This window comes from Tasmannia lanceolata, unplaced genomic scaffold, assembly GCF_043159265.1.
Source record: "Tasmannia lanceolata isolate RefF3 unplaced genomic scaffold, GAP_Taslan_0.1 ptg000019l, whole genome shotgun sequence".
Taxonomy (NCBI): Eukaryota; Viridiplantae; Streptophyta; class Magnoliopsida; order Canellales; family Winteraceae; genus Tasmannia; species Tasmannia lanceolata.
This window is the reverse complement of record NW_027518696.1, coordinates 25,578,973-25,592,996: the sequence shown is the minus strand read 5'-3', so window position 1 is coordinate 25,592,996 and position 14,024 is coordinate 25,578,973. Positions and strand designations below refer to the sequence as shown.

The 14,024-nt window shown below is 42.9% G+C and overlaps 1 long non-coding RNA gene across 2 annotated transcripts in view; it reads left to right on the top strand.

Moving 5' to 3' along the window:
* The first annotated feature begins 8,888 nt into the window (after positions 1-8,888).
* LOC143852817 (uncharacterized) overlaps positions 8,889-14,024 on the top strand; it is a 59,527-nt gene continuing 54,391 nt past the window's right edge. Inside the window, exon 1 of one of the 2 annotated variants that reach the window (XR_013236867.1) lies at positions 8,889-9,288. This is a non-coding gene — a long non-coding RNA (uncharacterized LOC143852817). The remainder of the gene's footprint in view (positions 9,289-14,024) is intronic. The other variant, XR_013236866.1, reaches the window with a different exon arrangement.

Genomic DNA, 14,024 nt, shown 5'->3' with positions numbered 1-14,024 from the left:
TGGCAGACAACCAAGATGGTCTTCCACCCGCTGCTATTACCGATACTCTTACCTTGATTCTCCAACAGCTTCAAGAACTCAAAGAAGAAAACCGAGTTATCAAGGCTCAGCTTTCTGAAAAGTTGGGACCGTCGTTGTCCAAGGATAAAGGGCCTATGCGCCAAGCAGCTACTCCAGTAGCACCTGCCCAAACAGTGTTCATCAATATCCCTGATAAAGTCGAAGAAGACTTAGAAAAAGAGCAGTACAGCGAGAATCACAGTAGGCCTTCTCAGTCCATGGTTGATAAGTCTGTTATGGAGAAATTAGAGACTCTTACCAGGAAAGTTCAAGACATTCAGTTTCAAGACCAGGGTGGTTTCAATCCCAGTGATCTTACTTTATTTCCCGAAATTCGCCTTCCTGCCAATTTTCAAATGCCCGATTTCGACAAATATGATGGTGTGGGTTGTCCAATCACACATTTGCAAATGTTCACCATCATGTGTCAGCCTCAAGGGTTATCTTCTGAGCAAATGGCTCAATTGTTCCCAGTTTCCCTAACCAAGGTTGCGAGGAGATGGTTCATGGTCTTGGACAAGACTCGTTACAGGACATGGAAGGATATCGGCGAGCAGTTCATCAGGCAATTCAAATATGATGATGGGACAGAAATCACCAGAAAGGATTTAGAGAGAACAAAGCAAGACTTGAGGGAATCCTTTTTGATTTTTGTGAAAAGATGGAGGAGAATAGCAGCTCAGATGATGGAGCGCCCGTCTGAGGAAGAACAAGTCCAGATAATCATGAAAAATATTTCCCCCCAGCTCCAGTATCACATGTCTTTGCAATACTATCCAGACTTCAAACACTTCATCGTGGCTGGCACCCAGATAGAGGAGGCTATGGCTCAAGGTGTATTCAACCGTAGCAACCCAAACCCCAGAGATTTCAAAAAGTCCCCTCCAGCCCAAGTCAATAGTATTTCCCGTTCCAATGCTCAATCCTCTAGGTCCCAAGAACCTTTAGTAATGGACTATGCTCAAACCGCAACCGCACCTCGGCAACAAACCCGGGTAGAATTTACCCCTCTTCCCATTCCATCTTCAGAGGTGCTTAAGCAGTGTCTTGCTTCAGGTCGCATAACCTTACCTGCCATCCGGCCTCCCCCCAATCCTCTACCTGCAAGTTGGCGAGCTGACCTACACTGTGAGTACCACAGAGGTCCTGGTCATCTTACTGACAACTGCATTGCCTTGAAATTTAGAATCCAGAAACTCATTGATGAGAAAGTCATTGCATTCCAGCCAAGACCCAATGTCACCCAAAACCCATTACCTGGTCATGCAAATCCTCCTGCTGCCGTTAATGCCATAACCATAGGAGATCCTGAGTTTGACCCTCTTACCCTCATATGTGCCTTAGAACCCATCTCTGAACCCCAAATCATATTCTGTGATGAATCACACCTAAGAGAGTCTGTACCTCCCTTGGTAATCACCTATGAGCCACAAGTCCCTCAAATTATCACTTATGATGAGCCTGAATTGGATGAAGTCAGACATGTGACAAGGGGCGGAAGAATTTTCAAACCTGTTGAATTGAGAGTCGAAAATCCAGGGGCATTGGCTCGAGGAGAGGAGCCGCAATATGTGAAAGATCCAGATGATGAAGTTGTGCAGCAGTTAAAGAAAACTCAGGCTGTTATATCTGTATGGGGATTATTGATAGCATCAAAGAAACACAGAGAGGCTGTGTTAAAAGAATTGAATACAACACAGGTATCCTCAGAGATATCTCCGGAGCAACTGGCTGAAGTTGTTGCTCTAACCCAGGCCACCAGGGCCATTAGTTTCTCAGATCAAGAGCTGCCTCCTCAAGGTCGGAATCATGCTAGAGCTCTTCATGTCACTATTGTTTGTGGAGGCAAGAAAGTACCATCTGTGTTGGTAGATAACGGATCCGCGTTGAATGTGTGTCCATTAAGAACTGCCATTACCTTGGGTTTCGGTCCCACTGATTTTGCCGAATCAACCCTTGGTATCCTCGCATATGACAATACCCGAAGAAATGTGGTCGGAGTCCTCACCACCAAGATCGTTATGGGCGGTCAAGAATTTGAGGTTGAGTTTCAAGTTATTGATATCAAAGCCTCGTTCAATATGCTTCTAGGACGTCCCTGGTTGCATAAGGAAGGTGCTGTCGCTTCAACCCTTCACCAAAAATTGAAGTTCATTAAAGATGGGAAGTTGTTCACTGTCAGAGGTGATGAAGAGCCAGAAATAGGGCAAATAACAGGAGAAACTTTGATCCTTCCAGTTGCAAAAGCAGATGACTACAACTTGAATGGTTTCGCATTCGAGGTTGCTGTTATCTCTTACAAGGATGCCTCTCGGGAGGAGTTGTGTTTGCCGTTCGCCATCAGTTCTGTGGTGGCCAAGATGATGAGAAAAATGAACTACTTCCCTGGTATGAATTTGGGCCGTGATCCAAGCAAGGCATCTCACTGGCGCCCAATCAAAGCAAACCATGGAATTTTCGGTCTTGGATATGTACCTACTGAAGAGGAGGAGGAAGCCATGGAAAAATTGTTGAAATTGAAGGAAGAAATCCGCCGCACCGGAAGGGTACTCCTAATGGCTCCATATCCCTTATCAATGAATGGTCATTTTATCAAAGAAGGTGAGACGTTTCCATACTATGGGTTTTCTGAACCATGGTATGACTCAGTGACAGGGATCATGATACCCGGTTTTGAAATATTCAGTGGCCTTGCTCTCCCAGAAACAGAACCGCCGATATATTATGTTGAGAAAACTGTTGAGGACTGGTTAGTCTACCTTGAGCCAGATGTGCTGGAATCTTTGTTTGAAGAAAATGTGCCTGATGTTGATTACTATTCTGAAGAACAAGAAGAGACAGATTGTGAAGATATGCTAGTGGCAGTTATTCAGAGTAATGATACCTTTACTGAACCTCAGAGTCAGATTGCACCTGCAACAGAAAATCTTTCAAACTGGAGTTCTGATGTTTTTCCATCTTATTTTATTGCTAAGTCAAGTCTAGTCAAGTCGAGTGAATCAGTGTCAGTGCCTAGTCCAGGCGAGTCATTTTCTGAGTTTATTTACTATGTGAATCCTGAACCTGTTCAGGATGAGTCCAATGATAATGATGTAACTTCTTTCAATTCAATGAAATCTGATTCTCAGTATGTCTCTATGTTTGCTTCTGACTTTAATAATAATGATAACACTCCCTCCTCAGATGAGGAAGGGGGGATCGACGAAACTCCCCTTGAATTGCAGCATATGCTCAAACAAGAGGAGGAGCGCCGAGCCCAGCCTCTTAAAGATGAAATCGAAATTATAAACATCGGAACAGAAGATTTAATACAGGAAATACGAATTGGAAATACTCTATCCTCTGAAGAGCGCGATGAATTAATAAACCTACTTAAGGAATATAAAGAAGTTTTTGCCTGGTCCTACAAAGATATGCCCGGGTTGAGCGAAGACATTGTTCAGCACAAGCTACCTTTATTGCCTGGGATTAAACCTAAAAAGCAGAAGCTAAGGAGAATGAAGCCTGAGTGGGTCCTGAAAGTAGAAGAAGAGGTTACTAAGCAGTTGAATGCTGGATTTCTGCAAGTGGTGGAATATCCAGAATGGCTCGCAAATATAGTATCTGTACCGAAGAAAGATGGAAAGGTGAGAATGTGTGTAGATTTCAGGGATTTGAACAAGGCAAGTCCAAAAGATGATTTCCCTCTACCACATATCGATATCTTGGTGGACAATACGGCCGGGCATGAATTACTATCTTTTATGGATGGTTTCTCGGGCTACAATCAAATTAAGATGGCACCCGAGGACATGGCTAAGACCTCGTTCATTACACAATGGGGGACATATTGCTATCGGGTAATGCCATTTGGTCTTAAGAATGCCGGTGCGACATACCAAAGAGCAGCTACAGCCTTGCTCCATGACATGATACATAGAGAAGTCGAAGTTTATGTCGATGATATGATTGTAAAAGCCAAGGAAAGGAAAGATCATATCCCGAACCTTAAGAAGTTCTTTGAAAGAATTCTCAAATACCAGCTTCGCCTGAATCCTAGCAAGTGTGTGTTCGGGGTTACCTCCGGTAAGTTGCTTGGATTTATGGTGAGTCAAAGGGGTATAGAGGTAGATCCTCAGAAGATTAAGGCTATCCAGGAGATGCCACCGCCTAGAACCGAGAAGGAAATTCGGGGATTCCTAGGAAGGATACAGTTCCTAAGGCGATTCATCGCTCATCTGACATCAACTTGTGAACCTATCTTTAAGCTCTTAAAGAAGAACTCTTCCAAAGAATGGACAGAGGAATGTCAGCAGGCCTTTGAAAAGATAAAGCAAAGTTTGTCTGAGCCACCGATAGTAGCACCAGTGATACCGGGGCATCCATTGCTGCTTTACTTGTCAGTAACAGAAACCACAATGGGTTGTATGTTAGCACAGCAAGATCCAGAAACCAAGCATGAAAAGGCTGTGTATTATCTTAGCAAGAAGATGTTGGAGTATGAACAAAAGTATACTGTCCTAGAAAAAACCTGCTTAGCCTTGGTTTGGGCCACTCAGCGACTCAGGCATTACCTTTTATCACATAAGGTCCTGCTTTTGTCGAGGATGGATCCTCTGAAGTATCTCTTTGAAAAACCAGCCCTGACAGGCAGGACTGCCAGATGGTTATTATTGTTGTCTGAATTTGACATCACTCATGTAACCCAAAAATCAGTAAAGGGCCGAGCCATTGCTGAACAATTGGCGGAAGCACCCCGAGAAGAAAGTCAGCATTTCAAGCCGATGTTCCCAGATGAAGAGATCATGATGGTTGAAGATGAGTATCCAGAAACTGGTTGGACCCTCTATTTTGATGGAGCAGCAAACCAAACAGGACAAGGAGTAGGGGCATTGCTTGTGTCGCCTCGAAATGAGCATGTCCCCGTTGCCGTTAAGTTACAATTCAATTGCACCAACAATATGGCAGAATATGAAGCATGCATTGTTGGGCTTGAGGCTGCATTGGCCTTAGGCATAGAGAATCTTGACGTATATGGAGATTCGAAGCTAATCATTTGCCAAACTCAAGGAGAGTGGAGAACCAAAGAAGAAAAGCTATTGCCATATCATGAATACTTGGATATTCTCGCTAAGCAATTTCAACGCGTCACTTTCAGTTATTTGCCAAGGTTGAAGAATAGATTCGCCGATGCCTTAGCAACGTTAGCTTCCATGATTGACATACCTCACAATATGAAGATGAGGCCCATCACGGTTCAAGAGCAATGGGCTCCTGCATATGTTGATGCTATAGAAATAGCTGCAAGATGTCCCGATGGAAAGCCATGGTATACAGACATAAAGAACTACATCTCAGGCCAGGGGCATCCCAATGAGGCGTCGAGTAAAGAAATAAGGACTTTGCAGAGATTGGCAGCTAATTTCGTCATTTGTGGAGGAGAGTTGTATCGACGGTCTTTCGATGGAATTCAACTCTTATGTGTCACTGAAGATCAGGCAGAAGAAATTCTCGCAGATATTCATGAAGGGGTGTGTGGGCCTCATATGAATGGGAAGATGTTGGCAAGGAAGATCCTACGTCTGGGGTATTATTGGCCGACATTAGAAGCAGATTGTCACACATTTGTGAAGAGATGCTATAAATGTCAGATACATGCGAATCTCATCCATGTACCACCCACCGAATTGCATTCTCTTACCTCTCCTTGGCCGTTTTCGGTATGGGGAATTGACATCATTGGCAAGATTTCTCCCAAGTCGTCTAATGGTCACGAGTACATACTCGTTGCTATTGATTACTTCACCAAGTGGGTTGAGGCCGCTTCTTATGCAAAGCTTACATCCTCATCAGTTGCTAAATTCATACGCACCAACATAATTTGCAGATATGGAATTCCCCATGAACTTATCTCAGATAATGGATCTCATTTCAAGAAGGAAGTAATCTCTCTTTGCGAAGAGTTCAAGATTAAGCATCATAAATCCTCGCCTTATCGTCCGCAGACAAATGGAGCGGTAGAAGCTGCAAACAAAAATGTCAAGACTATCATTAGCAAAATGTCAGAAACTTATAAAGATTGGTCGAATAAGTTACCATACGCCTTGTGGGCTTACAGAACATCAATTAGGGCTTCAACTGGGGCAACCCCTTACTCTCTTGTTTACGGGATGGAAGCAGTGCTACCTGTTGAGATCCGTGTACCTTCGCTCCGAGTATTGACTGAAGTCAAGTTACCAGAAAATGAATGGGCAGATGCCAGGTATAAAGAGTTGAACATGCTAGACGAGAAGAGATTAAAGGCGCTTTACCATGTGCAAGGTTATCAGCGCAGAATAGCCCGTGCTTTTAATAAAAAGGTTAAGGTCAGAGATTTAGAAGAAGGCAATCTTGTTCTAAAAGAGAATCGAGCACCAATGTTTGACCCAAGGGGCAAGTTCAAACCAAATTGGTCAGGACCATACATTGTGGACCAAATCTTACCCGGAAAAGCCGTCAAGCTCCGTAATTTAAATGGAGAAATATTGCCAGAACCAACAAATCTTGATCAACTCAAGAGGTTCTATGCTTGAACATCAGAAGGCCGTCCTTTGGCCGAATAAATCCCAAATTCATAACCAAAAATCAAAAAATTTATAACCTTTTGCAAACCCTTTTGAGCCTAAATAAAATTTTCCTTCAAATCCCAATATACTAGGGGCATTCGCCCTGAACTACGCATGATCTGATTCCTACACTGGGATACGTAGGCAACCTGTTCATAGGTTCGGTCGAGACCCTTGCAAAACCTTAAGCCATTCTTTGAAAAGCCCTACCTCACCTATAAAGTCCTTTTGGTGTTCAAGTAAAAAGAAAAGAAGATAAAAAAAAAATAATAAAAAAGAAAAGAAATGGAGCTTGAAGATCCGCTAGATTGAAAAACATGAAAAGGCGATCTAGGCAAAATTTAGGATCATTCCCCTGCTAAGTTGAAAACCTGAAAGGGCGGCTTAGGCAAAAGGTAAGGGGGTGGCCCGCTGAGTCGAAAACCTGAAAAGGCGATTCAGGCAAAAGTTAAGGCCGAGCGGTCCACCAAGTTGAAAATCCAAAAAAGGAAGACTTGGTCGTGGTAAGATTGGATTCACGCCAAAAGAATTACATCGGTCTCTGAACTCGCGGTAGGTCAGGCGAAGCTAATACACAATGATTCTCGAAACTAGGGGCATTAATTTTGAAGCAATCTGAAAGTTGATAGAAAGATATATGAGGTATCACTGTATTAAAAATAAGTGAAGATGTTTATCAATGGAGAAACGTTCTTTAAAAGAGGCTAGTCTAACCCAAAAGAAAATACTGATAAGTCAGAAGCATCACGAGATTACTGGAGTAATCTTTCTTATTTTGTGTTTTTATTACAAGTGTCTGTAGTTCTATTTAAAAAAAAAAAAAAAAAAAAAATTTAGAATTGTTGTAGGGTGCAATCACTCTGAAGGCAGGTTCATTAACAGGTTCTGAGGAACTTGGAAAAAGGTGACGCTGTCACGAATGACGAAGATCTTTGAAAGAATAATCTCTGGTCAACGAATAGAAGAAGGTTAGAATGCCTCAAACTGAGGCAGATTGCTAATGAAGTGGCATCCCATATTTAAGCCCTGAAGTTCTTTTGCTGCATAGTGTTATTAAATCCTTTGCTTCTAAAGTTGTTAATTGGAAATTTCGATTTCTCTCAAAGCTCAAATCATCATATCTCTCTGAATCCATTTGGAAAAAGATATTTTCTCTCTGAACATCACACAAATATGATATCTCGCTTCCTTGGAGTCCGTACAAATACGGTATTTCACTCTCCGAGTCCATACGACTATGGTCTCTTATCCCCTTTGAACATCATACAACTATGATGTCTCATTTCCTTGGAATCCGTACAAATACGGTATTTCATTCTCTTCGAGTTCATACAACTATGGTCTCTTATCCCCTTTGAACATCATACAACTATGATGTCTCATTTCCTTGGAATCCGTACAAATACGGTATTTCATTCTCTTCGAATCCATACAACTATGGTCTCTTATACCCTTTGAACATCATACAACTATGATGTCTCATTTCCTTGGAATCCGTATAAATACGGTATTTCATCTTGCCCAAGCCCATTCAAAAATGATGCTGCATTTTCATTAAGAATCTTTCAAAAGTCATCCATTATTCTCTGAGACCATTTGAAAATGACGTCTCATTTCCTCTGAAGCTGTTCAAAAGCGATATTCCTTTCCCTCCGAAAATCCATTTGAAAATGGTATCCCATTTCTCTCGTTGCCAGCGGCACCGCAGCGGGTTTGTTTTATTGCATTCCAATTCTAGGATTTCATCTAAGGTCTTGCATTATATTAGGTTGCATTGTGTTTAGGGGGTCCTTTGTCGATTAAAGCTACGCAAAATGGTTCTGTCATTTTGACTTTGGTATTCGATGACTACGTCGTCTCTACCAAAGAGGGGCATCTGTAGACACCCACATTTTGCTTTACTTTAACCAACAATAACCTAATATATTGATCCATCCTCAAATTTTTTGAAAAAAAAACAAAATGATAAAGAGATGTACCTGGTGAGATGATTAGATCCGAAAAATTGAAAAATACCCTGATTAGTGAATTTAGTGTGTTAAATCCATGTGAGAACCCCCTCTATCATTGATTTATATGTTTTAGGTCATTAATATCTTGATCTGACTTTACGGATCATCAATCGGGACAAAATAAGCTAGGGTCACTTCATAGCCCGGACCCTGATTCCATTCCGAGACCCGATTTCCATTAATCGTTAGATCAATGACAGATCTTGACCTGGGTCTCACCATCCAAAACCACCTAACCTCTCCTCTCATCCTAACCATCCAAACCTCACCTAACCTCACCTAACCTCTCCTCTCATCCTAACCACCCAAACCTCACCTAACCTCACCTAACCTCACCTAACCTTACCTAACCTCACCTAACCTTACCTAACCTCACCTAACCTCACCTAACCTCCTATCCCATTCTCCTATAAATACCCTCTCATCCCACCATCCAAGGGAGAAGAAGAAAAAGAATCCCTCTCTTAGAAAATTCATCCCTCTCCCTCATCTCTTCAAGGGTTCGGCCATCCTTGCCGGATCGGGTGATACGTTGGGTGATATATATCAAAAGCAGTCATTATCAAGCAAGGAATCATCTTCAAGGAATTAACATCAAAGAAAAATCAAACACAAAGTGGGTTTTCAAAGAGGTAGGCATTTATTTCAATTCTATGTAGGGTCTGTTTTCATGCATATCTTTTACTTTAAAAGAAAAACCATGTTAGGAAGCATCTAGGATCAATCTTTACTCATTCTTCTTGATGGTAGACTTTGAAGTTATACATGTTTCCCTCTTCTCTTAACCCATCTTATCTTCATTTTTATTTTTCCCTAATGGTTCACACCCTGGTTCCCCCTGGTTAGCCTCTGGTTAGACCCTGGTTGCACCCAGGTTCGTTGCTGGTTGCACCCAGGTTCGATACTGGTTCGCACCCTGGTTCCCTGCTGGTTCGCACTCTGGTTAGACCCTGGTTGCACCCAGGTTCGTTGCTGGTTGCACCCAGGTTCGATACTGGTTCACACCCAGGTTCGCTGCGGGTTGCACCCAGGTTCCCTGCTGGTTGCACCCTGGTTTCCCTGCTGGTTGCACCCTGGTTCCCCTGCTGGTTCGCACCCTGGTTCCCTGCTGGTTCGCACTCTGGTTAGACCCTGGTTGCACCCAGGTTCGCTGCTGGTTGCACCCAGGTTCCCTGCTGGTTGCACCCTGGTTCCCCTGCTGGTTCGCACCCTGGTTCCCTGCTGGTTCGCACCCTGGTGCACCCTGGTCCGCACCCTGGTTTGTACCCTGCTTCCTCCTAGTTAGACCATGGCTAGTCTCGGGTTTGCTCCTAACTTAGACCCGACTCACTTGACCCTAACCATTAACCCAATCCAACCTAACCATTAACCACACCTAAACCCATACCCATAAGCCTTAAACCCTATAACCATAGCCACACATCATACACCACATGCCTTTCATTCATCCACCCAACAGTACCCTCATACACCCCTACAATAGACCCGGCCAACCCAGTTAACCCGGCCATCGGGCCCATTCGGCCCAATTAATTCATTCCCCTTAAGAGCCACTTTGCCCTATTGGTTCCTAAGATACTCCAACCACCCAAACCTCAAGCCGCACCCCAATCCACGCTCAACCAGTTCCAATCCAGTCTAAGCCAAGTCAACCCGCACTTGACCTTGACCATTAACCCAATCCAATCCAACTCAACCATTAACCCCACCTAACCTGACCCTAGCACAACTCAACCGAGTCACATCAACCCAAGCCATACCTTTGTCCACTCACTGAGGCACACCATTTATCCATAAATCTGGTTACATTAAATCTAACCCAGCCAGGCCACCTGCAGCTTAAGTCAAATCGCCCCAATACAATCCATCCAAGTGGGATCCCAACCCAGCTCAACTGAGTCAACTCTAGCCAACCTCCCTAGTCGAGTTGACCCAACTCTCTAGTCGAGTATGCTCAACCTCTTTAACCGATTGGACTCTCCCCTTAGTTGACTCAATCCAATTCCTTAATCAACCCATCCCAATGCAACCGAGTCGCATTCGACCAAGTTGCGGCCTTCCATGTCACAACCGAGTCATTCCCCTATTCTACTAATGCCCTTTTACACCTAATAGAACTTCCTCCCTTTTGCCTAACCAAGTCATATCCCAACACAATCTGAGTCGCATGTCTGAATCCATTTGACCGAATCTCATAAGCCCGCCCATTTTGAATTCCCAAAATTCAAACCCTTGATGATTCCTATATGCTCAATTCTTTGATGCAAATTCCCAATTCCAAAATCCCATTGCTAAATCAATGTTTCTGAATCTCAAGTCCAATGCTCAAATACAAACCCGATTCCTGATCCAAATACCAATCCTGTTTTCCAAAATCCAAGCAACCTCCCCAGCGGAACTACGTGTGGCTTGATCCCCATCGCGGGGTACGTAGGCAATTTGGCACTCCCAAGTTCAGTCGCACCTTTCTCTATCTTTCTCATTCCCTCACACTATTTCATCATCTCTTCCATCCCTTTTTTCACTAACCTCGAGAATTTAAATCGATTTGTCTTGTGTCTTTCGGAACCGTTGGATCACGGTTTCCGTCGTAAGGACCCTTAGAGCCCAATTTAGGAACACCGGTGTCGTGTCGTGTCCTAAGTTTTAGAGAGTCCTAGAGTTAGGAGTCCAGCCTCATCACGGACGCTTGCTATGTATAGCAACCGTGCCATAGGTCTAGTTACACTAGTCACCCAATCTTTCCCTAGGACAAGCCTAGTAAACTAGGATGTAAGGCAAACCTGCATTAGTCTAAGGGACCATTTGCATTTAGATGAGAATCATATAGCATCTTAGATGAAATCCTAAGATAATAAAATCCTCAACTTGAATTAAATAACTTCTCCTAAAACTGTTGAAACAGTCAATCCCGTCTAGGTCGGTGTCTTAGTTGAGTTAGGCATATGTAACTTAGCTTAGGTGCACCGAACTACGTCGACTCTGATCCCAGTGAGGCTTGGGTACGTAGGCAGCTTGGATGTCTGACGGCATACCACCCGCGAGTCGGCACCACAACAAATTGTGGTGTTTTGGATATTAATTTTCTTGTAAATGCTTAATCAAATCATTTAGGGCTTTCCATGAAATTAGAATTCTAGGAGAACTTTCACTTAGAATGAATCCAGACAAATTAATAAATCAAGATACACATCTAGGATTCACATTGAAATTAGATCATAGGATGCATGTCACTTAGTTCGCACATTAACATAGAGTTGAATGAGCCATTTAAAATAAATTTAAAAAAGTTAGCTTTTGGAATCGAAGGCCGATTATCGGGCAGGAATGGTGCATGTGGCGGATAACTCCCCATACCTTCCATTCTCGTAACCAGGTAGCGAGTCTAGATTTCTGGTTAATTTCGGGTCCTAGATCCCACATCTAGGTGGCGACTCTGTCAGTCTCTTTCGTGTGGAATTCGGATTGCCTTAGTGATCCCAAGTTCACATAAAAGACGAATTACAATCAACAATTAAAAACACACGCCAATCGCGTGGATACGAGAGACCAAGAGAGAGCGCGTGGCGGCTCGCGCCCCACACTCCCTCACGGGCTAGGTACCACAGAGGCTTACCTAGCCTCATGTTAGAATAACCCTTCCTCCTGGCGAGTCTTTGACTCATTTTTACCCCTTTCTTGGTAGTGTTTTTAGTGAGTCTCTAACTCATTTGTGCTCCTTTCTTTAGTGTGTTAGTTAGTAGTTCGCCTTTAGATTTGTTGTCATTCATCCTTGTTTGAGATTAACTCAGTCATATAGAGCCTTCCCTGCTTGGGATCTTAGATTGTTTTCTCTGTTCTTGGGACACTTCTTTACGTGTTGTAGTTCGTCTCTTTGAGACGCTTGTTGTTTGTTCGGGGTTTCCCCTTTTGATTTAGGGCTTTGCCCTAGTTTGTGGTTATGCTTGCGTGTTCCCTTGAAGGGTGAAAACATTTAAGAATCTAAGAGCATTGGAAAAGCTTTAAAATCCAAAAACATTAGAAATTTGAAACTCAAAAACATTTGAAAACTTTAAAAATATCAAAAACATTGGAAAACATAAAAAAACCTTTAAAAAAATCTAAAGTGTTGAGTGTTTCTTTTATAAGCGTAGTTTGAGAGTTCGTTTCGAACTACGTTGGCTTGATCCTCTTCCACGAGGTACGTAGTGCAGCTTGGGATTCTTATCCCAGGCCCAGCCAAACTTTGTAAATAAATCTTTTAACCCTTTTAAAAAATATAAAAACCTTCCAAAATATTGTTTTTTCAAAAAGATCTTCCTCTAGAGTTAGGACTTTGTCCTAGATAGAGAGTTTTAGAGTTAGGAGTTTGTCTTTTCTTGTGTGCTTGTTGTGTGTTTGTGTTAGAGTTAGGAGTTTGTCCTAGCTAGGAGTGCCTCCGTCCGGTCAGTTGGCGATTCACATCGCCGACTGATGACTAGGTCTAAGATGCGTTAGTCCACCCTTTGTTTTCCTTAGGAAACACAGCCTAGTTACACATAGGTTGTAGGAAACACCTGCATTAGCTTAGGGCTAACCTGCATTTAGTTAGGGCATATAGGGTGTCATAAAATCCACAATTCACTGGAATTTAAATAATCGTACAATAAACTTTAATAATTGGTCCGGTCTTTTAGATCGAGTCTAGGATAGAGGTCTAGGTGCCTTAGGCATCCTAGCTTAGAATAGGCGCGAAGAACTACGTTGCCTTGATTCTCGTGGAGGCGGGGATACGTAGGCTTCTTTGGATGAATACCAGACCATCCGAGGACTCGGGCTAATAATTTAGAGTCTTAGGATTTGTTGTATTGTTATTATATGTTTTGATGTGTTTTCTTACTTTCTTGTACTGATCCTGTACCTTTAGCTATAGCTTGCATGTGTTTGCACATCAGAACTTAGACACCTGTTAGGCATGTCACTCATAACCTAGCTATGCTTAAGTGGCACATCTTTCATTTTATTTTATATGTGTTTATTATTTTTATCCCCAGGAAATGCATGCTTAGGTAGACGAGTCCTGAGGATTGTTCCCATTTCACATGATTTTTACCCAAACTTCTTTGGAGTTAATAATAAATGGCATAAGAGACCAAGTGTTCGCACTCGGGCGAATTGGGGGCGCCTAACCCCTTCCCCATTCGTAACCAGGCACGGACCTTTTGTATCTCTGGTTATCCATTGCAAACAGAGCATTTGTTTTGGTTCCATGGCTTGTCCATGGATGGCGACTCTGAGTTATTTTTAGGTACATCTCGGTTTCGAGCCCTGGCTCCTGATCAGGATGTATCCCATTCGTTTTGTATCGCCACTCATGCTATGCTGTGAGGGTGGCACCTGTTTCGAGAGT